We start from the raw sequence: 26,848 nt of genomic DNA, 5'->3' as shown, positions 1-26,848 counted from the left end.
GTGGGGGGGTGTGTGGGGGTGTGTGCATGCACATGTTTACATGTGTGCATACGCCAAGAAACTGAGCTCTAATTTCCTCTGGAAAAGCTGGACCCAGCTTCTTGCTCATCTCAGTCCCCTTTTGGGTTATCTTTGTCATTTATAATGTCATTTTCATGCTTATTTTTAGTTTCTAGCCTTTCTCTGTTGAACTGCTCTTACATTTTAATTGGCTAAATCAGGAGACTTGTAGCTGATTAATGTTTCCCCTCTGCAGCTGGATCATCTAGAATAGGCATAAACCTTTCCATGCCTCATTTACTTCCAGTTCCTTTTCGAACAGACGTGCACTGTTCCTGGACTTTCCTGTCTTTCCTCACCTGCTGTCAGTTTTTGTTGTACCTCTCGCTGGATGAATTGTTGTTCCAGCTGTGCATTTGCATTTCATGATTTTATTCGTGCGGCCAGAAATTATGTATGAAACCTTCCTATATCAGCAGTAATGACAGCAATACTCAGGTGACAGCTTTTGGCAGGTAGATTCTTACCTGAATTTTGTTACCAGCTTCGGTACTGCTCCCTGCTGCATGAGGGTGTTCAACAAACACATAAACAGATTGACTTCCATAGCTGGAACGTTTGATGTTGAGGAGTGAAATAGGATTACTATCTTCTTTATTTTATTTCTTTTTTCCTGCATAGATGAAAAAAACACTACGAATCACGCTGTTAGGAAATAGCTCTTCCTACTCCTTTGTGTACTGTACTTTATGCTATGGATGAAATAAGAGTCAGTTTTGATGTGCTCTGTCTATCGTTCATCCCAAATGCTAATGGTTTTATTGTCATGATTTCCCTTTGTCCCAGCAGATCGAGATTAGAGATGACTTACTATGGTTAGAGATAGTTTAAATGATTAGAGGTCACTTAATACTGGCAAACTGCATCTAGTTCCTTCTGAGGCATGAGGGCAACACAGTGCCTTGTTCTACTTTATGTATTTGCATAAAATGATTGTCAACTGATGTCTTTATGATACACTTTTCAGAGTATGGGGGGTTAAAGTTTGCACACTGTCATACCAGTTTGTTAGGAGAAGTTCCTTCACATTGAAAAAAAAAAAGTTTATAATTAAGTGGGGGATTAGGTTTTAGGCTTTGCATTTGCACTTCAATTCAAAAAAAGTGTTGTTCTCTGTCTAAGACTGTGCATAGCTATAACCAGCATTTGTGAAGCCGGTGCATTCGCTAATCCCGTGGGAAAGTGCCAAACTTGTCAGTTTTTATAAATTGCTGTCTTTATGACAGGAAACTGGGAGGGGAAGGGTCTTGTATCTGAATAGAACAGCAAGGAGAAAATAGGGACGTAAGGACAGATGTGTCCCCAAGTCACTATTCTGTATGGTGGAAGCAACGCCCAGAGCAAGGTTCTTGCTGAAAGATTGGATGCGAGCCATGAGAACTCTATAAGCATCCGGTAAATGTTTTGGCTGGGTGAGGAGAAGACCTCCTGGAGGACAATTAAAAAATAGGCAGGCTTTTTTTGCTTTGTTTTGTTTCTGTTCAGAGCTCTCTAAACATAGCAACTATTTTTATATATTTGTTGGTGGTAATAAAAAGTATTCTTTTAACTGAACACATCATCTGTTGAGAATGATTTGAGGATGAATGGCAAGTCATTGTCAACATGGTAGTGAGTCATAAACAGGGGTTCAGTCATGCCTGTATCATCCAGCACCCTCAGGCGAGATTGGGATTCCTAGACGGTTCCGAGATGGTCCATCCCTAAGCAGCACAGACTGGCTGTACTGGAACGTACAGCCTGGTCCAAGCATCCCTGACAAGCTGCGAACTGTGAGTAGGTGCCTAAACCTTAGCTTCCACCGAGTTTGTATTCACGCTCACAGTTGACTTCATGATATGAAATATCATTTAATATGACCAGGAGTATTGTGGCATGTGTGTGAAGGGCTACAACTCATGCAAGTGCTTCCAGTTGCTTTTGCTTATTCTGTAAAGGTGGTAGGTTAAAGGCCAGGAGTTCAAGCCCGGTACAAGATTTTTAACATGATGCAAAAAAAGCAGTAAAAATACATAGTTTGTCTAAATACAATAGTTTTAAAATTCAAAACACTATAGAATAAAATTTTAAAAACATTCTGAAGATTACATTGTAGTTTTTGGTTTGTAGTTTTTGGTTTTTTACTTCTAGGAAACAGCTCAGTTATAATCTGTAATTGCACTGGCTGGAGCAAATACTTTGTTCTATGTGTTAAATAGCTCGATGAAATGGGAAGGAGGAAGCTGGTTGACGGACACAACTTAGTCCTTTGGCAAGGCCTGTAAAGCTCGGATGTTTCCTATGCAGCAGATGCTTTAATTGAATGTTATGAATTGCTCTTGTAAAGTACATCTTCTAATAGATGTCACTCTTCTGTTTCCCCCTACTCTTTTGCAGCAAGTGACGGGCAGAAGTTTTGGTGAGAAAGATTTTCGTTCTGGATTAGAAAACGGCATTCTTCTGTGTGAGTAAGTAACACTTACAGTTTTGAGCCTTGAATACAATCTTGACTAAAGCTGAAATGAACTTTAACTACTATTTCCAATTGTTGGTTTCCTTCTGCGAGTTTTGACATTGCGCACACTGGTGTTTCACTGCAGCATCATTTCAGTGCCAAAGCTATTGTTATGGTGAGGATTGAAATATGGCTTAAAGAAAACAGGTTTTGCACAGTGCTTCCCTCACTCCACCCCAGCTCCTTAGTTATGTAACGTAAAAATGATGTTTGCTTTTTGGTTTCCTTTTATTTAAAGATGTTAACCACAGATTGGCAAATGGTGTTCCACACCTGCCTGTGGACGTCTCTGCTACAGTGAGGCGTTTTGGACCAACTCCAGGTCTGAGCACTGTCAAGAGTTAGCCATCTGAATACCATCAATACTCAGCTGCTTTTATAGTTTCTGGAAAGGTTAGGCATCCTCTAAATTTTACCTAAAGGTGTATTTGAATGATGTGTTTTGTAATTTTTGGACAAGAGACGCAAGTTTGCTTTTGCACGTTTCTCTCTGGTTTTAATAGCTAGTTTTTAGGCAGAGTCTTCCAAAAGCATGTTGAGGGCTTAGATGCCAAAGCTGGTGACTCTTAAGAGCAATTTGGAAGTGTGCCCTAATGCCCGTAGTTCTTTGAAAATCCCATGCAGCAGGTCAGGAGTTTGGGATCTGAATCACCTGCATGGACCGATTTCCTTCCCTCAGCATGCAGGGCTGTCACTGAAGTTGGTAAAAGCTGTCTTCGCACACCAGAAGGATGAAGTTTGTGCAGAACTGAATGCATATAGAAGTTTATAAATGAGATCTCCTGAGATGTTTAGCTGGACCATTGCAGCTATTGGTTAAGTCTTATACTATGAAAGGTACTGGAACTTGGAAACTGTTTTCAGCAGTAGAGTTGAGCTAATATCCTGTAACTCAGCTCTAGGTAGCTTATGATAGCTTTGAAACCTACCTGTGTAAATACTGTCTTATATCTCACTGGTGTCATTAATCAGACAGCTTGAACTTTAGCTGTCAAAGGGGAAAAAAAGCATAAAGGAAATGATATGATCTGGTTTGACTGTGGTTGCATGTCTTTGCTGAGGAGGGAAGTAGTTGTTGTTGTTGATCAAAAGTTGTGTAACTCGGAAGGAGCATGTAGTTTACCTCTTTGTATTTAAGGGTTGCCTCTTGCACAAGATCTCTCTCCTCTGTGTATTCAAGGGAAGTACTGTGTGCTGAATCATTTCACAGTGCTCTTTAAATGTTAAGGTTGAATTGTGTTCCATGAAAAATAAGGGACGTGTGTTTCAAGATTAGATCTTATCTTATCTGCAAGTAAGCAGAGGTAGTCTGATTTAAATGCTGTAAATCTTTGAGATGTAAAGCTTAACTAACTAATGTTTTACTAACGAAATGCATAAATATGTATTTTTTTAAGAGGCTGTGAGCTCCAGTAATAAGCAGGTCAAGGGACACCACTTGGTTATACTACTAAATTGCTCTGTGATGTTGGGCAAATCGCTTGGCTTTGTTTACCACCTGTGGATCAGTGCAAACCAATCTAAAGGATCTGTCTCCTCAACCTCAAATCTGAGAGGCCGTGATGTTTGTATTGCATCCCGCTCCTGGCAGCTGTGGCTAGTGGATAAAACTCTATAGGCTACAGAGCATTAACCAGAGAGCTACCAGCTTGGCCTTCAGGTTTGGCTTTCTGACGATGAGCAAATTATGAGTCTGACAATAAAAGCGTGCTCTTCACTGGTCCACTGTAAAATAAAGAACTCAACAGAAATTTGTGGTGTAACACTGAGAGCTCTTAATGTATCTTCAAAAAGTACAGGTTTTGGCAGGTGAAGCACTGAGAGGTAATTTTTTAATCTCTTGCTCAGTGAAGAAGTGCTAGTGAAACTGCCACAGGCAATAATGTCTCCGTAGACAGGAATTTTCTGGTTTATCAGAGACCTACCTGGGTACCTCATGAACAAAATCCAGCAGTATTTGATCTCTCTCAACCTCTTTCCAATCTGTTGTGCTTTCATCACAGCTGACCTCAACAAGCAGATGACAATCTGATCTCAAAGTCTCTGATAAGCTACTGAAGGCAAGAAAGAAATTATAGCTGTCTTTCTGAAGATGGAAGAATTCATTGCCTTTGGTCTGGCTTATCTGATTTGTTGACATTTTAGGGAGAAGCTAAACCTGCCTCAGTTTATCTCCACAGTACTCACTGCTAGTGTCATTAACTGGCAACTCATAGCCGGACACTTGTGTGGGTGATGTCCACGTGAGCATGGAATGGTGCTTACTTCCACATGGCTGTTTCAGTGTTTTCCTTGCCTGTTGTATTTTGTGATGAGGCCTGAAAGTGAACTCAGGTCCTGAGGGATCTCAGCAGCTAGAGGACTTGGAAACTGATGTCAGGAATGGGGGCATAGCCAGTATGCCCCAAGTCTTCCAAACATGTCTCAAGCTACCCTCTGACTTTGCAAGCATTTTGCAGAAGGGAGGGGATGGGCGGTAGCCACCATGCCAGAGTCCATTCCCCAAACAGTCAGACAAGCCATGTGCAAAATGGCACAGGGGAAATCTTTGTCTATGTCTAGAGCAGGATTGTTGGAGCTTTAGGCACAGTAATGCCAGGCCTCCCTCCAGTTGATCCCGATGTCTGTAGCCTACACATCCTGCAAACTCAGGCAGACATCACTACACTGGTTATAAACGATTCATTCACGTCTGGCAACTATCCACATATTTTAATAAATGGAAACGAATACAACTGTGCGATGCCAAAAGCTTGGACTCTTGGGACGGATGTGTTGTGGACCACTGGCCTGACTAGCGGAGCAGCCCTGCATGCATGTGCTAGCCACAGGCACCTGCAAACCTCATGCCTGCCTCTCTGGTAGTGTTTACGCTGTGGCTGGCATCTAGACCTGGCCTCGCTATGACACTTTTATAGCTTGCCATGCTCAGCTCGGGAGCTGAGGAGCATATTTAAACAATGCAGGATGCCATAAAGCAGCAAGCTGACAGATGAGAGTAACACAAGCCCTTCCTTCTTTCTGGATATTTGAACGCCCACTTGTGCAGTTGCCCTGACAGTGCCAGCTCTACTTGTTCTCCCAGCTGTGCTGAGAAGCCAGTGACTATGACTTCTGTTTGTCTGACATGAGTTCATGGCTTTTTAGCATAGCTGTCTGATATCAGTGCAGATGGTGATTTCAGCAAGGGACTTCATAGCTAGGCGAAGGCAATTCTTGCTCTGTTCTTGCTTTGTGTATTAAATTCTCATATGTAAAGACGGAGGAGTTTCCTGGCTACACTTCTGCATGGGTGGGCAAAGGTGCCCTGCTGGGGACATGGTGGAAAGATATATGAGGCAGGAATACAACACCAGTAGCAGGAAATACAACTAGAAATCCTCAATTTCTGCTTCAGCACGTGTTCTTTTTTTTTTTTCTTGTTACATAGCTTTAACATTTAGGTTTGACCCAGATATCATAAGAAGCTAGAGGATTAGTCAGGAATAAATTAATCTGCTTGTTGCAATGTTTAGGTGTTCCTATTCTACAGATTCAGACATTTGAATGAAGGTTGATTGCAAAAGAAAAAGTATATGCTGTCTTCATCCGCCTGCCCCACTGATTTGGGTAGTTCTGTTGCTTTTCTGAAACAGCAGATAAGGAAGCTGAAGTTGCTTTTATTTCTAACCATGTAACAATTGCTATTAATAAGTTTAAAAATTACTACATGAAGACAAAAATGCATACGTCTTCCTGCAACCTTGTCCAGTTGTTACTGCTCTAATATTCTTGCAAGTGTGTTTTTAAGGTGAGCAGTTCATCCCCGTTCTCTCTGCCATCCACCTCCTGTTGCCCAGCTCTGCTACTGCAGGATTCCTTCTTTCACATTGGGCAATCAGCAGTTAGAGAGGTCTCTGTGGGGATGTGACACTTGGAAAATCCAAGTTATTTACTTGCTTTGATATGACTATCCAAGGGTGATACATATCCAATATATCTGTAAACATTTCTGACATGCAATTGGGATCATGTTTTTCTCTCAGGCTTTCTCTGGAATCAAGCAGTACTAGGAGTCCAGCCACCTTGAAAGTTTGTATTACTGGTAATGAGAGTCTAATGTCAGGAATAGGACCAAACCATAAAGAAGAGTAACAACAACCGCTGGGACATGGATCCTGGGCAAAGGACCTTAAACAACAAACTCAAAACAGAATCCAGATTTAGGTATCGGCAGAAATGATTTGGCCTTGCGGTGGAGTCCAACAGCATCATGATTGTGTGTAAGACCTTGGGTTCTATATGTAGAACAGTTTAGCTGTGTGTCTGTTTTATGTATGTATGTAAATCAATTTATAGCAGTAAATGCAGGCACGATAAATCTTTGATTTTTCTCAAGCATGAAAGTTCTAACAAATATTTAACTGCATACCTTGAGAAGTCATGGCATAAACACGTGAAAGTGAAAGAGGAACCATATGTGGTTAAAGATGGATGTCACCTGCATACACAATTCTGGATACCAACTTATGAGCATTTTCCCAAACTTTTCTTTGTCTCTTAGAGACACTTATTTTGTATATTAGCACATGGTGTTACGTAGCTTAGTAAGATGTGCAGAAACTATGCTTATTTTTTGAAACCAGGATTCTTTGACTCTTTTTCATTATTTTTTGAAAGAGCAGATAAGAAGGTATTTTATTGCTTTTAAGTAATCCTGGTAAAATTGGGTATGTACAGTGAGTTAAGGAAAAATTTTTACACCTTTTCTCCTGTAGGACAATATCTAGGAAAGGCAGTTCCCTTCAGCTCTGCATGTTAGGAATATATGCTCTTAAAAAGAAAGGTTTTAGGTTTTACTTTTAAATGAGAAAAAAAAAGTGAGAAGTTAGTCATGCACATAGATTATTTTAATAGTATTTAAAGAAAAAGTGAAGTGTGGCTATAAATCTGAGTGAGCTGAAAGTGATTGTGATCAAGAATTACGTAATGGAATTTATAATTTACTGTCATGAGAATAGTTTTCATCTATAAATAAGAAATCTCCTTAGCTTGTGTTCTTCATGTCACTGGTGATGAATGAGCTGCTTTTTCTCAGAGAGCAGTTTCTTTGGGCTTGCATCATGGTTACAGTACATCTGACCAAGCTTTGGGCTGACATGAATGCTGTTTTCAGCAAGGGCTGGATGTGTGCCAGATCAGTGCAAGTGTAATGCTATGGAATAGTAAAACTTTGTCTTCTGAGTCAGGGGTACCGTTACGTATGGAGAGTAGCCTTCACTGTATATATGGTGTTTCAGTTGTTTGGCTGTTTAAAAATCAAGTTCTTCTTGCAAGTTAACATCACTTATGTAAAATTGCCATGCCACTTACGGAGACTTGGGAGGGGAAAACAAGTACTGAGTTATCTTTGTAGATTGTAGGATTTTGCAGATGTGTTATTCTACTTGTCTGTCAGTGGTATAGGCCTGGCATCAGTTCAGCACTTGGCTGTGTAGTGTACAGTGCAGAGACTCTTGTCTTGCCAGATACCTCACTGGAGGAGTTAGTGGATGCCCAGCCCTTACGCTTAATTAGGCTTTTGCTTGAATTTCCTGTTCCTGGAAACTAAGAAGGTATTTGAGTTTCATAGGCATACTTTAAGTTTTGAATGTGACCCATGCCTTGAGGTGAGAAGGGATTGGTGTTCTGCAGTTTTCAGGCTCTGCGTTGTAATGCCAAAACATTATCAACATCATGGATTTGGCATGTCTCCAGTTTAGAGAGACGGGCCCCGAGGCTCGTTCAGCATTAAGATTTAGGTTCATGTGAGGACATTTGAAACAGTTTTGTATGAATCCAGAGTTTTTAATCTCTAAGTTTTATTGCCGTGTTATAATGAAGAGCTATTTATTAGCACAGTTTAGATGAGGGGTCAAAGGTAACAGACTGTAGTGCTCAGCTGTGTGCATGAGGAGAATAGCCATTGAGGGGCATGCTTGAGTACACCCAGAATGGCCTGTCTTTGTATTTAAGTTTAAAAAAAAAAAAAAAAAAAAATGCATCTCAGCAGACTAAATAGTAGAGTTTTTTCAGTGGAGCTTAGTAATTGACAGGGCAAGAGACTGTGGAACACTGACCCATTCAAACGGAGTGTTGCTCAAGTGCAAAGCAAGGTAATCCTGTGAGAGGTTTCAGCTTTCCAAGAGTGAATGTTTAAGAAATTATATTGAATACGTACTTTGGGCAATTATCCATGGCCATTACTACTCAGTGTAAAACTATGTGTGAATTGTAAATCTATAGGTGCATGGGACGCTCTTCATGTCAGTCGTTGTGGTGGTAGGTTCTGTATAAGTAGCTTGTGAAGGCATTTACACAATCTTCCCTGTTGCCTTTCTTGAGCTGTTTTGCAAGGCCTCTATCTTGTTCATATTTTTAGTCTTTGGCAGAGCAAGACTCATGCTATCCTGTGTTTAGCATACTTGTTTTCTCAATCCTACACATTTGCATAGTTCTTTATTCTCCTTTTACTTATCAGACTGGACTGTGAGCCCTTTATAGGGCAAAGTCAGTTCTGTCCTGCTTGTTAAAAAAGCACCTTGTTCATCTGATCCTAAATAAATAGTGTCAGGGGCATCATTAGCAATCACTCAAGAATGTTTTCCCAAAAATATTTTTGTGACCTCAAGAACATCTCTTTTGAGATGATATATTTTGAAACTTCTTTACCACTTCCTTTGCAACAAAATATTTTGAGTTTTCATTGTCTGCTGTTTCAATGTGATTTGTTCATCTTTAAGACTAATAGTGGATTTTTCTCTCCTTTTCAACTATTTGGGGGCATTTTGGAGCTGCCACTAGAGTATGAGTTTAAAATATGTGGATACTGAAGCTGTCTGGGCTAATAATTATCAAGTGCTGAAAGGCTGCTTGTTAGAATGTAAATCTGTAAAACTTAATTTAAAAAGAGAAATGTCTTCGTGAAGGTTTACTGTGGGTAGAATTTCCTGAACTCTCAAATATGAAATGCCCTTTTACTTTAAGATCAGGTCATTAGCCAGCTTTTCTTTTTAGGAATATGATCTGTTATTTGAGTAAAGAGCTCTGTTGGATACCTATCCCTCTAGCCTGTATTGATCTGTGAACACGCATCACTTTAACCTTTTCTTTTTTTCCCTTTCTGAAGCTTATTCTCTGAAAGTGCTTCTCCTCCATTTCCTCTTAGAAACAAGGTCTTTTTGGAGGCTGGATTTTGGCAGCCATCCTCCGAATATTTTCTTAACTGACGCTTTCTTGCAAGAATTTCATGGGCAGTTGTCTTGGTGCTTTTCATTAGATCTTTTATCAGCTGTTGCCTGAAACGCCTTCTCTTCCTGGCAGAAGCTTTTCAAATTCTTAACTGGTGATAAACAACCCCAGAAAGGTCTAATAGGTTAGCCACACAGTGGCTAGTACTGATTTCAGCTTGTCTGACCTGCTGTGGAGATACCTTATCTCCTGGAATGCCAAGCCTTGGGGACAGCACCGAATAGAGCAATTGATGCTTCCCATACCTATCAGAGCTGGTTTTTATCAGGGGAAGGAAATGACCTAGCTTCTCCCTATAAGAGTGGGGATGGAGCAATTTTCCACTTCCATCGTGCCCTGCCGTTTCCATAAGGTAAGGCAGTTCTAAGGTTTTGGCTTCTATGCACTGTCTTACTGTGCTTCATCTAACAGCTAACTATGGAAGAGTCCAAGCCAGCACCTGGTGCAGGGGAACGGGAGGCTGGGTGTGTAGATGTTGGACTGAAAGTGGCAGGAGGACTTTGAGAAGTGAAGAACAGAGGATTGTCCTGACTCAGGACAGGTGCATAAATGCCAGGGGTGGTGGGCAGAAATCCCAGCTGAGAGCCTGAAGAGTCTGGAGAATAGGTCAGGCATGCGTATAGAGACTCGAGTTCTGTGGATGGAGCCTGAAGAGGCTTGGTTTTATCCTGTTTTGGGTTATTGTATTTTGGGTGTTTGGTGGGATTGTTGGGTTTTTTTGCCTTCATCATATTTTGTTTGAATTCTTTTAAGAACTATTTTATCTGTATTTCTTTTTGTCATGTCTTTGCTCCTTTTACTGTTAAAAAGTTCCTTGAGATTTCATTATCATATCTTCCTTCTGGTCATGTCAGAGAAACCCTGGTCATAGCACGTACCAGAAAGCCTCAATAGAAGTATTACAGTCTTTATATTTCTGTTCTTTCTTTTTTCCTCCCCACGTCATTTAACTTCTTGCATAAGTAGCTGTTAATACTCCAGAATAATTTCTGTGAGAAACAAGTTGGCTGAAAGCTAAAGTTTTAAAAAGTCCTCCCTAAACTTGTTTTGCCAGTCATCTCTAAAATGTCTACTGGTCCCCAAACCCCAGCTACCAAAAAGGTCAAGCTTGGGAAATGTACCTGCATTCTCCTTTTGAAAACAGTACTGAAGGACATTGTTTTATGGTTTGTTTTAACCACTATTACCTCACCGTGTGGTGTCAGACCTTAAATTAGCAGTATCTTACTGGAGGGGAAGGAAAAAGGAGAAAATAATGGAAGATTTAAAATCATCCTGTTCTTGTTATCTCTCAGGACTGCTTAGTTGGACTTGTCCCATTGACATCCGTTTTCTTAGATGCAGGAGTATGAAAAATAGTACCAAGACCTTAAAAACAAAACAAAAGCAAAAAACCCCAGAAAAATTCGAAATAAATAAACAAAAAAAAAACCCTACCAAAAGCAACACTTCTGTTCCGACTTTGACACTTCCACTCTGACCAGTTGTACAGTAGCTCACCAACCTTGGCATAGCAGAATATGGTACACAGTGATATAAAGGTTTTGCTTTGTTCTTTAGAAGATGCACATCCACTTGAGGATTTTTTTATGCTTGAATGCACAGCTGTACAAAAAAACTGAACTAAATTTGTGCTTGGGAAAACCTGGGCTTGTAACTGGTGGTAGTTTGGGGCAAGACTGAGGTCTGACATTTACATTAGGAGTGAGCAGTGTGTCTGCCCTCGATGCCCTCGCGAGGATGAATATACTTGAGCCCCGATGATTTTTACTGCACAAGAAAAAGGACTGCTTCCTTGGAGGAAAGAGTTAGTATCAGACAGGGTCAGCAGGAGTTGGGAGGTACTCGGAGAAGTGAGTGATCATTCAAAGTCTCAGTACAACTCAGGACCTGTTAGGCTTCAAGCCTTTGTCTGAACCTGCCAGTAGGGACCTTAGTGCCTTCCTTAGACTCATTAGTATTGCTAAACTGGCCAGACAGATCAGATGTCTGGGGCAGAGGATCTTAATGTGCCATCAACTAGGTGTGTTTTTTGAGCAAGTGCCTTCAAGTGTCTTCCTGCTGCAAGAATGGGTGACGGAAGTAACTTGTCTAACATGATCTGGGGATAGGACCTTAAATGTATGTTGTAGCAAGGCTTATGTTGATTACCTGCCCTCTGTGACTTGGTATGAAGGTGGTATGGTTAACTTTTGTAATGGAAGTAAATGTTGTGAAAATAAAACACTGAAGAATGTGTGTGTTTTTCAGCTGATGTAGAAGCTGATGGGTTCTGTGTTGCTCCTGTAACACTTGTCCTGCCACTGTGTTTTCCATACCTTTCTCGGGGATTGCTGCAATACAAATATATTTTTAAAGATTTAATGTCCTAGAACGATCCATTCAGCAGGACTTCTGATGCTTTTTTAAGTCATCAAATTTGTGATTCCAGAAGAATGTGAAGTTGTTTTGTCTTTTTTTGGGGGGAGTAATGTGATGGCCATACAAAATTTTCAGAGATAACCGTGAGGTTGGACAACAGATGCTGGAATTGTTCCCCTGTCCATAGATGCCTACAGTGCAGGTATCTAGACTTGTTGTGCAGCTAAGTGCAGAAAAAAAGCTGCTTCTGGTTATGGTCATGTTGACGACTGCCTGATGTCTGACTTTTCTGCTGTCTGCAATGCAGTAGGCAGGACAGTACTCTGCCATGTACTGGTTGCCAAGGTTTCTGAATCGTAACCGGTGGGGTTTTCTTACAAAATCTTTTTTTTGAGTGGTACAGAAAAATAACAACAAATGTTTATTAACAGGTCAACACACATTATTATGGTCAGGTCTAGGGCTGGGAGAGTGACAAAGCCCACAGCTATAACTGTAGCGGGGCTGGAAATAGGGCCAGCATAGTAGGGCCGGAGGAAGGTTTAGGCTGCAAATGTTTTCTCCTCTGTGAACTTAGACGTGACCCCAGTGACCGAGTGTCTTCACGTCAGAATGAGCCAAGGGATAGGGTTAGGGTTACGGGAGAGACAAAGGCTAGAGCTGCAGATGCAGTGGGGCTGCCAGAAGAAGGTGTGCGCTGCAAGTTTTCTTCCTTGCAAACTCTTTAACCTGAGACATGGCTGCCCTGGGCCTCAGGTCCCCAGCAAAGTCCTTTGGTTAGGGTCGGCAGGGCAAGAAAGCGTGGGACAGCAGTTGTAGGGGCTGCCAGGGGAAGGCGTAGGTTAGGAAGTGTTTTCTCCCCTGCAGACTCTTTCCCCTGGGCCATGGCCGAGGGCCTTGCGCCAGGTCGCCAGTGCAAAATGGTTAGGGTTTTTGTTTGCCCTGAATTTCAACAGAAACCTACTGGAGCTGATAAAACTTTACATATCAAGACAGATGCTCTATATGAATCTAAATAGGCACAGAAAATTTAGTTTGTGTGTGTTGACCTATGTGGGAAGAGGTGTATTCAGTGGCTTTTTCGAGAAGCAGGAACAGATAGTAAGTGTGACTGAAGGTGATCATTGAGACACTCTGCATAAACAGTACGGCTTTTCAGCCAGGCTGGTGGCCGAGCAAGCTTAAGCCACTTGATATTTTGGCATCTGGACTGTTGCTGTAGATGAGGCAATAATTTAGAAGCAGACAGTCTGCTTTGGAAGAAATCTCCCTTTGGCACATTCTGCAGTGAGCAAGTCCTGGGGGTTTTGGTGCCAAACTGTTTAGAGATGTTTCCAACAGGAGGTAAACATTTTAATAATAGAGACCTTTCTTCCTCAGGCTTTTCCATCTTGCTCCATCCCATCTCCTCCCTCTTCAGACTCCAAACGGTGATCTAAAATGTTGCTTATTCCCTGCTCCTTTCCTTTCTCTCATTTTATCCTTCTCCCATATTTCACAGGGACGCCTGTACAAGCCATTTTGAAGATTTATTTAGAATGGGCGTTTGCATTTGAGGTTTCCATTAAGACCTCTTTATTTTACTTTCTATTACTGTCTATGGCTTTTGATCTGCACCTGCAATATTGGTTGTGGTGCCTAATGTATTCATGTTTGAGTAATAAAGAAAATGGGATGCTTTAGCTAATATATCCTTTTTTTTTTCCTGAGACAGAATAGGCAGATTGAAGATGGAAATCACATCAGAGCTAGAGTATTTGGAAAGAAGTGCTCTGATGAAAAAAATAAAGATCTTAAGTTGCCTGTTGCCGCAGCTAAATGGAAAATAATAGTTTATAGGGTTGCTGCTGTGGAAGTCTGAAAGGCTTGTGCCTTTTTGGGGAAAAAGAAGTAATGCTTGTTTGTCATCTGTAAAATAAATTAATGATTATAGGAAGTGAGATATGTGGTTCTTTTCTTGCCATTCTGTGCATCTCGGGGGGGAGAAGTGAATTGTTTGTATATAAAAGTATATTTTTTCATCATTTGTTTTTAGGACATAATAGTGTTAGATTCTACCTTAAGCAAAAGGCAGGAATAGCACAGCAATCTGTATGAGCTTGGGTTACAGTTTTTAACTGCAAGAAGATTAAGAAAATACCCCCAACTCCCAAAAATGTCATTCACATTGGGTTTGTTGCCACTCCTGATTATGGTGGTCTTGGAGGTGTGGGGACTCCAAGTGTGTAATAACACAAGTACAATTTAGGACAGGTTGGACAGAAGCTTTATTAACTATGATCATAGAGTACATTTAGAATAGCATCTCCCCCTCTGCTCCCCTGTCCTCTCCAAGTGATTGCAGAGACCCAACCTGTTTACTGTTTCAGGGGAAAAAAGAAAGAGGTGAGGAAAAACAATCATTTCAATGTTAACAAAGCCAGATATCCACCCCTGGAGGGGATGGACTCCTTAATGAGCTTGCTAACTGCCACAATCCTAAGAAGGAATCAAACAGTAAATAACGTGACAATATGGAGAGATGGCTCTTGCAGGAACCTATAGGAGTGGCATATCCCGTGTTATTTTAGCTCGGAAGTGGGCAGTTGGAAACAATCACAGACTGTTAGTTTTGAGTTGAAAGGAATGTTCTTTTAGTTAGGATAAACTTCTTAGCCAGACCTCTCAAATCTTAAATATTAATATTTTTACCACCACAATAGGCTGCTAGAAGAGTCAGTTCTTGAATGGAGACAGTGTCAGCACAAAGTGAGATTCCTCTCTTCCATAGTGGGTATACTAATTTTTTGAGAGCTTTACGTTATCATAGACATCTTTGTTTCTCTTCAGTTATCTTGAATTTGAAGTGAGTGTCTTGACCTGATGATTTTCTTCCCAATGGATGGGACTGGTTGAATTTTATTCCTTTGGATAAAAGGCATAAGGGTTTTCTCTTGGGGGAAGGGTGGTAAAGAAACAGTGTTTGTAGCAACAGGATTTTATAATTAAAATTCCTCTAAATTAAATTTAGAGGCTTGGTCGTTTTTTGGAATGTTCTAACAATGAGTCATGTCAGCAGTTCTTATAGCGTGTTCATGGGTGATGGGGAACTTTGGAGGATTGCTAATCTTTGGACACTGAACAGTGTCCAACTGTGGTATCACTGGCCCAATGATGTTTTCATGAGGTGTGGGGTGGTTTCTTTTTTGGACTCCCTTTTTATTTGTCTCCTCACATGGACGTTTTATGGGGACCTCTGTTCTCCACAACATATGCAAGGATGGCATTTAATTAATTAAGTACAGATGCAGAAAAATAGACAGGCCACCCATAAAGTAAGTGTACGTCCTTTCTCACTTTCCTGCAGCATAGAAACTGCTGGACTGTTCTTCCCAAGCTGTGGCAATACCCAGATGCCTTCTGGGTTTCTGCTCTCAGGCCCTTCTAGGCATGACTTTCCTCTAGGCAGTGGAGGCAGACTGATGTGACAGAATTCACCCACAGCCTGTGAAGACTGATGTGATCTAGATACATTTAGGATATAAAAGAAATATTGTTTTGGTACTGTGCTGTGGATATTTTTCCTCCTAGTTTTTCTTCATTTCAGTGGCGGGTCTTTGGGTACACACATGTGTTTTCAGGAGAGGAGAAAGGGGGAACATCTTCCTTTCCAGCCATACTGAAATCCTTGTGTGCTGGGGACAAGTGTTTGATAATTTGGATTTTGTGACTTACCACTCATAAATACTCCTTTCTCGTAACAGGTTGCTGAATGCAATAAAGCCTGGATTGGTAAAAAAGATCAATAGACTACCGACCCCCATTGCAGGTTTGGTGAGTATGTCAAATAGAGAAAAAAAATCTTTCAGTGCTGCTTTTTGCACCTTGATTTTATGACTGTGTGATTTAGATAGCAATTATTTTTGTAATTTGAACTCTTCTAACCTACTAAATTCATACAGTCCTTCTGAAATCTGAACTCTCGGTCTAGTCATGTTAAGACCTTCCAGTCTTTTTTTCGGAAGTGGGCAGTATTCAAGAGGCAGAGTATGTTTTTAGAGGAAGAATATCTTCTTTGTTATATGTCATCTTCCAGTTGTGGTGTTAGCTTTAGAAAGACTGGAACATATGCGTTAGAAGCCATCACCACAAAAAGATAGCTGTTTGGAAAGAAAGAAAAATGTACTTGTATATTTTGTCTCATTTTCTCTTTCCCCAAAATACCACAGTCTGCAGATAACATTCATTGTGGGACTATCTAGGGAACTGTTTCCTGTTGACTTTAAGGGCAGAGTAGGAGTTGACCATAATCTGTTATAAGCGAGGAAGACCACAGAGGACATGCTGTCAGCCTGTGGGCTCTCAGGAGCGCTGGGTGCTCAGGAGGTCACCTTCAAGGGGTGGCACAGTCCTGTGCCTGCTGTTGGGGAAGAAGGTGGCGGTATGAATGGATGTTGGGTCTAACAGGATTAGCCACATAGAAACATGGCTGTATTGATTTTACCTTGAGAGGTGGCTGGAAATAAAAGGGCCCCTGAGCATATGGAAGGCGGCCATCCTCGATTTAGACTAATGATATACTTACATATGTGGTTCCTTTCTGTTCTGGCACTACTCACATTGGAGTTTAGTTGTGCAAGATTCAGAACGTATTACTTGTTGATAGCTGAGGTTAACGTTCCTTTATATAAACTGCATTAAAAAGTTTTAGTGTATTAGAAACCACGTTACATTCATTTTTAAATTGGTTCTATAATGTAATTATATAGCCTTTTAGACTGGGTCCTTCAACCTGTAGATTGACAGGCATATTTCCGCGTGAATACTGCCTAGTTTTAGGATTTAATTTGTGATTCCCACCACTCTTTCTCTAAAGTTTCCTTGTGTGCCTTTCTTTTGCCTCTAAAACCCATCTAGTTTTATTCCTACGCAGTCCTATTTGAAAGGAGTATTTGATATAAACAGCTGCAAAAGATACCAGTAGTGCAGTTTTCTTTTCCTTGGCTCCCTTTCAGGAAAGACTCAATTTTTGTTATGACTGTTTTAAGAGGATGATATTGAATTACATTGGTTTTTTTCTTATTCATATGTAAAATCCCAAAGGTAAGGTGGTTTTAGTAGGAGGGACATAGAAAAAGTCATTATGTGTGTGTATTTTTCTCATTCCTTGAGATAAATCTCCCTTGCAAGATGTGTATCTTCAAAGCATTACCAAAAAAACAGTTTTCAGGCTATTAATGATACAGCAGATCTTTTTTGTGTTGGAAGGTGACTCTTTTACCTCTGTACCTGTGTCCTCTACTTACCTTTAGTTATTACTTTTCTAAATTTTTTTTCTAATGAATAATTAGGCTATTAAAAAAGTTCACTGGTGCTTCTGGCTTCTTGAACATTACCAACGGGTGTTTTTATCTACTGTTCTGTGAATAAATTGCTCCAAACAAAGCAAGCTATCCAAATGTCCCCTTGCTTTCAAAGGTGTCTAGTTCCATACCTGCTGACTTTTGTTGCCATTTTTACTTACAGTGGTGAGTAAGTGGCTGTTTTAAGGATTGCATGTGAATTTAAATGATCAAGTGTTCTAGTCTGTTATGTGTATTTATGGTGTATTGTTTTAAAGTACAGACATCGGGAGCATGTTTGAGTGCAGGGTGTATCTTTTTCTCTTACCTGTACTATGTCTGTGTGTCTGGGGGAAAAAAGAAAAATTTTTTTGACACTATAGTCCAGAAGCAGTTATACCTCCTAGTTAGTTGACCACATATGAGGGACATTCCTTTATTTATTGCCAATTTTTCTTTATTATCTTAGCCTTGGTTGGCTTGATGTAGTATATAGTTACTTCTTTCCAGTTATTTCACCCCAGTGAGTGTGACTTCATTCAGTACACGTAGAATTAGTGTGAAAGCTTCAGGACCTTTTCTGCCTTGTGTGAGATAACATACTTTTGAACTCCCAGATACTGCTTCTGCCTAAAAAGTGTAACTTAATCATTCTAACAGAATTAATTAATTAATTTCTTCCAGATAGCTGATAGAATAATTACTTAGTTCACTAGTAGAGACAATAGGTTGGTTTTCTTTTTTACAGAGTTGGAGCTAAAACTTAGGAGTAATTGTGAAGTACTCAAAGTGCCTTTTGTTTCATTTTTAACCTCCAGAGACACAAGCAGTCATATGTAGCTCTACAAAATATCTACTTGAGTTTAATTCTCCAGATGATACTCTGTTTTTCTCCTTTGTTATTGTAAGGACAAATGAAGAAGTATGCTTTATTGAAGGAAAGTAACAGTAAACTTGAAGCCTGTATCGGAGACGTGCTGAGATGTTCATCTGGGAGTATTATCAAGTGTAAAAATTTTGCCTATATTTCGTGTTTGAGTAATTTCTCATAACAGTGCTGTGAAGTATTATGTATAACTGGTCTAGTGTCGACAGATTGAATTCTTCAAACTTTTCCTGGTGTTTAAAGCTAGATGAATCTGCAGTTACTCCGAAATTCTTACCAGTGACTTGCTCCTGTGGTTTAAGAGGGAATGGCTTATTTGCAGATCTTTTGTATACCAGAACACCAATCATGTAAGTAAAATTTACTGGTTATAGTGTTGTAGTGTTAAAGTAAGGACTCGAGGATCTGCACACCACCATACTAAGCACAGGCCATATAAATACACAAAGATGATCTTTGTCTCGTTGCAAGTCTAAGTCAGGATGTGGATTGTATGCAGCATTACATATAGAATTACATATGTTCAGCTTGGCAGGCTTGTTTGTAATTTGCTTTGATCTCCAGAAGTGTCGACTGCTTCTGTTATCACAGCAGAAATGATACATTGCTTTAATGAAATAAAAAGTAGGACCAATGGTTTGGTATTCAGACTTATAGTGAGTATTAAATTTGATGAAATGCTTTCTCATTCCTGTTCAGTATTCATTAATCCAGAAAGCTAATGCTCCCACGAAAAAGCAAATTCACAAAACATCCAAAGAACATATTAAACCTAGGTAGGAATAACAGGCTTTGCTGAAAGAGCCGTGTTGCCAGAAGAAACTTTCTCATGTGAGAAATAGATACTGAACATCTTTGTTTTAAGACTGTCAGCTTTCTAGAAGCATCATTTCATGTATTTAATTGTGCAAGGCTGGGAAAGTATTTTGGCTGAGTCATTAATTAAAAGACCATCTGAAGCTGCAGAAGTCTTACAAAGATGGATTATTAGAGTACAATGAATATAATTAAGGTATAAGTGATTTTTACAAATTTTTTTCACAATTTTTTCAGTGAGTTGCTGTTGGTTTCTTTCATTTTGTATGATGTTCATAGTGGGCACAACTAATTTTTAAGGTTTCTACTATGCAATTTTGTACAGTTATGCCTTATTATATATTTAATTCTATAGAAATAAAAAATTTCCAGCATCATCGTAGAAAAGCTTTGCTTTATAACGCTAACCACTGTATGTTGACTATCTTTTTCCCTTAAAAAAAATTCTAGTTTTTGCTTCCTGTCCCTGAATAATGTCACTCTGAGAAAAGAAAAGGTTTCTGCCTTATCTTTTGTTTGACAGGGTTTAGGAGAGTTTATAGCATTACTTCAGTTCCTTGAACAATCCCCACAGGAGCTCAGACGCTTACTTCAGAGGCTATGTGAAAGAATCTCACTTATAATAGTAGGAAGTAGTCAAGACAAAGTTGGAGAGCTGAACTTTAGCTTGGATCTTGGCTCATGTTTCAGCACTACTGAATAAAAATCTGTTTACTGTGGCATCCAGTTTTCAGCTTGTGTACGGTCCTCATCTTTGTGACATTTGTATGATTTAGCAATGGAAAAAATAGCTCTGCAAAAGTCACCTGGTTGCACGGTTATTGCACCAAGACGAACAGAACTGTAACGTGCTGTTTAAAAAAGCTTGTCCCTTTGAAAACAAGGTGGTTTTTTTTTCTGTGATTATTTTCCTAGGAAGTTTCTCTTGGCAAAGCGTTCTCTGGGAACTTGCTATGAACTTTATTAAGAATAGCTACCTGTCTGCTGGTGCTGGTAGTTTGCTCTTATGCTGTACTGTTGCATGAATTCCAGTATTTTTTTGATGTCATATGATGTCCCTAAGAAATTTCAGTAGTGTATTAACTTTCAGGAGTTTGTGCTTCTAATTAAGTTCAGCAAATGAGATCTTTTTTCTTCATGCAGATATGAACCTGAAAATAAAATAACAAGACCCAAATATAGTGTAGTGTGTTTCACAGAATTAAAAATCATTAGAGAAGATAAATATATGCATTATTCTTATCACTCTTTCCACTTGTACTTCAGTGTTACTATATGGGGTTTTTTTCATAAAAAATTGTCTTCTCATTCTTCCTTCTAATTTCTCACTCTCCCTTTAATTTCCCTTTCTGGAAAGAGCCTGCTCCTATTGTAAGATCTAGATTCATAATACATGATTAATTTCTGTTTCCTTATTTTGTACTACTTCTTGCTGCTGGACAAATTCATTTGCCAGCACAATTGTATCCATAAAAAAAGTCTTGCTGTGTAAGCTGTGGTACATGTGAAGTAAACAGAAGCAAAATTTCCTAACTGACTAAAAACAGTAAGTTCTTGGCACTCACATCCCAAAAGCATTTTTGTGAATGTTGATGGAAAGCGAAGTGTCAACATCATAGCAAAATGCTGTGCAAACCGTTCTGCCATGGTTTCTGTGGATCTTCCTTGCTAAATGGTAATTGGCTTCTCTATACCTCCTGTGCCTGCCTTCAGTTCTGATAATCTGAATATTTGACTAAAACAATACTTAGGGTCTGGCCAGTGGTTAGGAGCAGCACTGTGTGCTTTGGCTCACCACATACTATAATATATATTGAATCCCTTCACTAAAACAATAGTATCCTTAAAAAAAAAAAAAAAATTATTTGCATTGTTGTGTCCTTGTATGCTTGTGGTGTTTGGTTTTTTTTTTTTACCCCCCAGGCTTTCTAGACTTCCTTTGAATTCATTTTTCACTTAGATTTTCCTGCCTGTTTGTTTTGATGTCATCTGAGCTGGACAGAGCTACTATAAAGTTCCTGTTTAATGAATTTAGCCATATGCTGTACTCAAACACTTCTAAGTTTCATGAAGAATACAAAAGTAAACGAACAGGTGTTTCTTAACCAGGCTGTTTGTAAACAGAGTCCATGTGGAACAATCTACAGTGACTGTAGTTAATTCATCACAGAAGAGGGAAAACAGCCATCAATTCAAATTTGGCAGGAAGCATAGAGGAAGCAGCATTGATGGGGAAAAAATGAGATGCAAACCAATAAAAACTAAAACTTTACATTGACATGCAGCTGTTTTTTTTTTTTTGTAGACTTGATTGAAGGTTTTTATTGCTCCCAATTAACCACGCAAATGCTGTCCAGAAAGGATTACTCTTCTCCCATTTAGAGAAAAACTAGTGAGTTACATGCAAAACACAATGATGGCATTTCATTTAGTATTTTATTGATTGAAATGGATGTGCTTGCTATGGTGTCGGGTTTGGCTCCAAAACTCTCATACTTTTGATGCTGGAAACTAATCATTGCTCTGACAGTAGCATATGTGCTGGAGATGTATTCCACTGCTGCACTTGGGTTCAGCCTGTGTTGCCCAGGCTTCCAAGTTTGAACTTTAACCTGATAAATGGATGTAAGAGAGGCTGAAATAATAGGAAATTAATAAAATACATGAACTGTCAAAAAAAACCCAAGGGAGGTTAATGACCCCACCTGTTTACTTGCTTTTGATGGTCTGAGCTGCGTTTAGCTATAAAGAGTACCCTCAGAGAAGTGTGAGTTAAGCCAGCTCCTAGTAGTCTTCATGTTCATCATCCCATTCTAGCTCATGAGCTGTCCTTAAGATCCATAAGTGGTGCCTTCTGTCCTCAGCTACCAGCTGGAGTGTTGTGTTTATGATGGCTGGAGGCAAAACTTGAAGTGAGTGACGCTTGCTTCTGAATTGGCCATTATTGATCCCTCGCAGGCTTCTGTGTGCTTCCTGCACCGCTGGTCCCAGCCAGCACTCAGCCAGGGCTTCTGCAGACCAACCTCACTGCTGGCCTTAAAGTCCCTTCTTCTGGATGCTTCCTTGGCTGCAATGCTTACAGTGCACTCAATAAGCTAAGCTGTTTGTTGGCTGAGACCACTACTTGTCATGCTAAGGATACCGTCCCTTTCTGCCAGTGTCCACGAATTTGTCCCTTGTTACAAGCTTGAAGTGCTCTCATTTAGTGTCCAGAACGCCCTGAACAGTTTCCTTGTTGGGTCAGGATGGTACCAGCCAAGATGGGAAAGGTTTGTAGGACACACGTGAAGGACAGCTGTGAAGTGCAGCTGCTGTGGACAGATGCAAACTTTGTCATGTTGTTGAGGCCCATTCCCAAATGAGACTGGCTAGGATTCAAAGGTGCAGCAGTTTCACAGTCAGCTTAAGCGGTGCCCTGAGTGTGCTGAGCTCTGCCACTGAGAATGTCATGACTTGGTTTGGCCAAATGCTAATAATATGTGTAAGCTTTTTGTGGCAAGGATCATCTGCTAGTCTGTTTTTGTCTAACACTTCACCCCATGAGTCCTGCTCCGTGGCCAGGACTCCTAGACAGTATGTTAATACAAATAATAAATAACACTTACAAAAGTATCACAGGTATTCCTGTGTCATTCATAGCCTGTTTTTGAGACTGCTCTCCCAACTTGAGTCTTTAACCATGGCTTTAATCAATAGGTTTATAATTAGCTTTATTCACATTAAATAATTTAAAATGCTAATATGCAAATTCACAGGTAAGGAGAACCTTTTCTGTGTTAAAACCAAGAGAGGATAGTCACTGCAGAGGATCTCCTTCTGGATTTTTTTTTTTTCCCCTGTTTTACACAGAGACCATTTTATTGCCCAGCCTTGAGAAGGGAAAGCCAACTACCACACTTTAGAAAAAAGTGCTTGATTAAAAGCAAAGAGTCTACCTGGCTTTGGGCTGTCAAGTGACTTCACAAAGTTGTTATTTATAGAACTGTATAGATAAAGGCTTGGTGTAATGATTGTTTACTTTTTTTTTTTTTTTACATAGGAGGTTTAATAAAGTGAAGGATTCCAGGGATAACATTTCAAAATGGCAAAAAGAAAAACATTGCTGCTGCTGAAGCCCTAATGCTAGGCAGCTGAAATGTGAACTTGCCCTTATCATGGCATTAACCTTTACTATAAATGGCAGAGTCTTTCCTCGGGTTGGGGAAGGCAGCTGGCTTCCAGGAGGAGCTCATTTTGTACCCGTGGAAAATGCATGTTGCCCACTGGATTAATTTTTAGATTTGTTTTCAGATCCTAAAGTGTCCTTCTACAAGTTCAGCCATGACTTGCATTAGTTGGTTTCCTGACTCTGGTTGAGTGAGTATTTCAGAAATGGCAAGCTTTTGAAGAACAATCTCTTAAGTATTTGTAAGTATCAGAAAAAATGATAGTTTAACAAACAAAATGCCGTTCAGTATGTAGCTTAGGGCTACACTAAATGAAGTGAAGAATCCAGTGCCTTCCTCAAGCTGTTGTCTTAGAAACGAAAGGTCTCCTGAGCAGAATGACTTAAACGCTTCAGGACAAAGCCCCCTGTTGGAGCTTATGACTTCTTTTAATAGTTGGGCAAATGTCACGTCCTCTGGAGGCGTGTACCATCTTCAGGAGTTTTCAGTGGAGGAGTTGGATGCCCTGAGTCTGCAAATGTTTTGCCTGTGCCCTGTGATGAATGTGGCACTGTTGGAGATATATCCAGGCACCTGCAATCTTTGGGTGACTTCTGTTGCAAAATTGATTAGTTTGCCAAGCAGGATATAAAAAGAAGCACTGAGCTGGTGTGCTGCATGTGTGTAGGCCAGCACACATAAAATAAGCAGAGCTGTGGCTATGCATGTCTTGAGGCTAAAAGAAGTATCAGCTTTTGTCCTTAACAAGAAGAACTAGACCTAAGGCTATGGTTGCTTTCAGCTGTTCTAAAGTTGACTTTCCTACACCCTCTGCTAGGCCAGCGCTGGCACTCATATGGCTATTAGCTGGAGCGGGCAACTGATCTCGCTGAAAAATACCCTTTTCCTTCACCTTACAGTGTGCAACTGCATGGGCAGAAGGGAGGGGACAGGCTTGCTGTGTTGGAGGATGGAGGTGTCATTCGATCAGCTTAAAGTAGTTGCAAAGCTGCAGCTAGGGAGTTTAAACTTAGATGCAATCCTTAAGTTACTGGCCAAAATCAAAGGACATAGGGACCTGGGAAAGTCTCATCCTGAAATCCCCATTTTAAAGGTTGTCTGTGTTTAAAACTATATTTAGTAGCACTCTCACTCCCTAATTCTGGAAAGCCTCTCACAGGTTGGAGTCTGTAGGTCTGCACTATAAATACCATCTCTGACCATCAACTGTCTTTTTCAATGACATATAGCCTCTGCTGTAGGGAACAGCTAGATGCTAGTATTTATCTGAGAGAGTGGGAGCTAAAGTCAGTGTAAATGGGGTTGACCAGAGTAAGAACGTTTGCTGTATTTGCTGCTACCCTGCATTCTCACAGCATCCTAGAGGTGAGTGCTGCTGCCCATAAAATCCACGTGATATGATCTGGAGAATGTTGATAACCGGATAACAGTAACACTGGAGATGTGAAAGGGGAGGGTACCTTCCAAAGAGCTCTTAACATGACCAGTCCCTGGGAGGCGAGCAGGAACAAAAGTTTCCACAGTGTGGTCAGACCAACAGATCTACCACCTCAAAATGGGCCAGGGAGGCTCAAGCTTCCTCTTACCTCCTCCTCTTGTGAAAAGGGGGCAAGTGTGAGTTAGCAACGGTCTGTTGTGACCCCGGCTCTTAGGCTGAAGGTGGTGGCAGAAGAATGCTGTCTCTAATCCCCTTCTTGGCTGCGAATCAACTCAGTGAAGTCTGTTGCAGTTTATGTCTGCTAGCAACTGTTCGTACTGTTTCTATGCTGAAAACCTTTCCGGGCGCTCTAAGTGGATTTCTGTCAGATGATGTGCATGTCGCTAGCAGGAGCCTACGTGCTGAATGCAGATGATGGAACGTGTCTTGCTCCAAAGATCATATTGCAGTTGTTTCCCTGGCTTAAAGCAAACAAGCAAAAAGGCAAACTAGTGGAAAACTAGTGTCTTAAGGATCTGAGTGCAGCGACTTCTTTGGTTTAAGAGCCCTGTAAAATTCTGCAGTCTGGTGCTGTGGTCAAGAGTTCATAGAGGCTGAAATATTTGACACTGAAGTCTCCTTGCCTTCTGCATTCCTCAGTGCTCCTGGATTAAAGCCACTCGCTTCCTGCTTGGCATGGTACTTTCCAATTGTAATGTGCTTCCTCTTAAATGTCCAGAGGTCTAATGATACTATTGTAAACCTGTTAAAATTAATGCTGCAGAGGAAGCAGCTTAGTTAATTGCTTGTGCAAAAATACGGTGGTAGGCTGAACTATCTGACTGAGGGGCATCAAAGCCATTAACTATTAACCTTTTAAAAGCTGAATAGCCTTGTGATACTATGTGGAAATCTGTCGCACAGCTTAGTAGGATAATTACACATTCATTTCTGGACAAGCAATATAACTAACGGTGTAGAAAATTAACATTGCAGTACAGAAGCAATCCTCAGCTATTTGAAGTGGTGTCCTTCTGTTAAAGTCCTTTCTATTGCCACTTCTTTGTTTGCTTCGGCCTCCTCATCTTCATGCGGGAAGCACTGTTACTCAGATGGCAAATGTCTCTTTCTGTTTGGGGCAATAGTGTGCACTGATTTATTACTGTGAAACATGTGAAAGGGAGTTCTCTTTTCAGACTTTTCAAGAGAGAGTATTGAACTTGCTAAATGTGTGCATGCATCCAAGTGCGTACTGAGTTCAACTCAGCTTTTTTCAGTCCATTCTGTATGCTCCTTCATCACCTCGGCTTTTCTCTTTGAATTGTACTAGTTCTCATGCACCGTTTAGAATCAAGCTTGTGCTTCCCCATAAGGCCGATGGTAAACGTTATGCTTTTCCCTCCTTCCCCTTTCTTTTCCTTTTTAGTCATAATGTTGGTATTATTTGCTCTCCTTTTACTGCAACAGCTAGAGAGATGTTACTCAGTGCATTACAAAGTTGTATCGATGTGTTGGGAGGCACATTGGACTGAGTGCCTGATTTGAGTCTCATCTTGCACCTGTTGTGGGGCAACAAACTTCAGGCCTTAAACTGGTAGCCTGGGCTGCTGGTGCTCTGCTAGCTTCTTGCCTTTTATAACTGTTGGGTTGGTTGGGTGCTGTGTAGCTTGGCTGCGCAGCCAACAAATCCCATGGGTGTTTCCAAGCATTCCTGGATGTTTCTAATACCTTCTCTTAACGAAAGCTGCCTTGTCGCTGTTGTCCTTTGAATACCGTTTCTAGTTTAGTTGGAAGGAGGCTTGCTGTTTTTTCCAAAACCAATCCTAACTTTACCACTCCTGCCTAGCAACAGCATTAGGGATGTTAGAGCTAATGCCTGGCGTTGCCTGAATGCATGAGTTGCCAGTAGGTCTTTGCATCCTCATCTTCGCATTCAAGCTCTGATCATGCAGTCATAGAGGTTCCCCTGAAGCTGCTTGGTGAGCGCCTTCAGGGAGAATCATAGAATCATAGAATCATTAAGGTTGGAAAAGACCTTCAAGATCATCAAGTCCAACC

General features: G+C 40.5%; 1 protein-coding gene across 3 annotated transcripts in view; it reads left to right on the top strand.

Moving 5' to 3' along the window:
• The first annotated feature begins 2,436 nt into the window (after positions 1-2,436).
• The window catches only part of LIMCH1 (LIM and calponin homology domains 1), a 115,948-nt gene continuing 91,536 nt past the window's right edge, over positions 2,437-26,848 (top strand). For all 3 annotated transcript variants that reach the window (XM_019472304.1, XM_009280130.2, XM_019472302.1), the window contains exons 1-2: positions 2,437-2,507; positions 15,928-15,997. The gene's annotated coding sequence lies outside the window, so the exon portion shown is untranslated. The remainder of the gene's footprint in view (positions 2,508-15,927; positions 15,998-26,848) is intronic.

The sequence above is a fragment of the Aptenodytes forsteri genome, unplaced genomic scaffold (genome assembly GCF_000699145.1).
Source record: "Aptenodytes forsteri isolate BGI_AS27 unplaced genomic scaffold, ASM69914v1 Scaffold35, whole genome shotgun sequence".
Lineage (NCBI taxonomy): Eukaryota > Metazoa > Chordata > Aves > Sphenisciformes > Spheniscidae > Aptenodytes > Aptenodytes forsteri.
The sequence above is the reverse complement of the archived record's forward strand: the minus strand, read 5'-3'. Positions and strand labels throughout refer to the sequence as shown.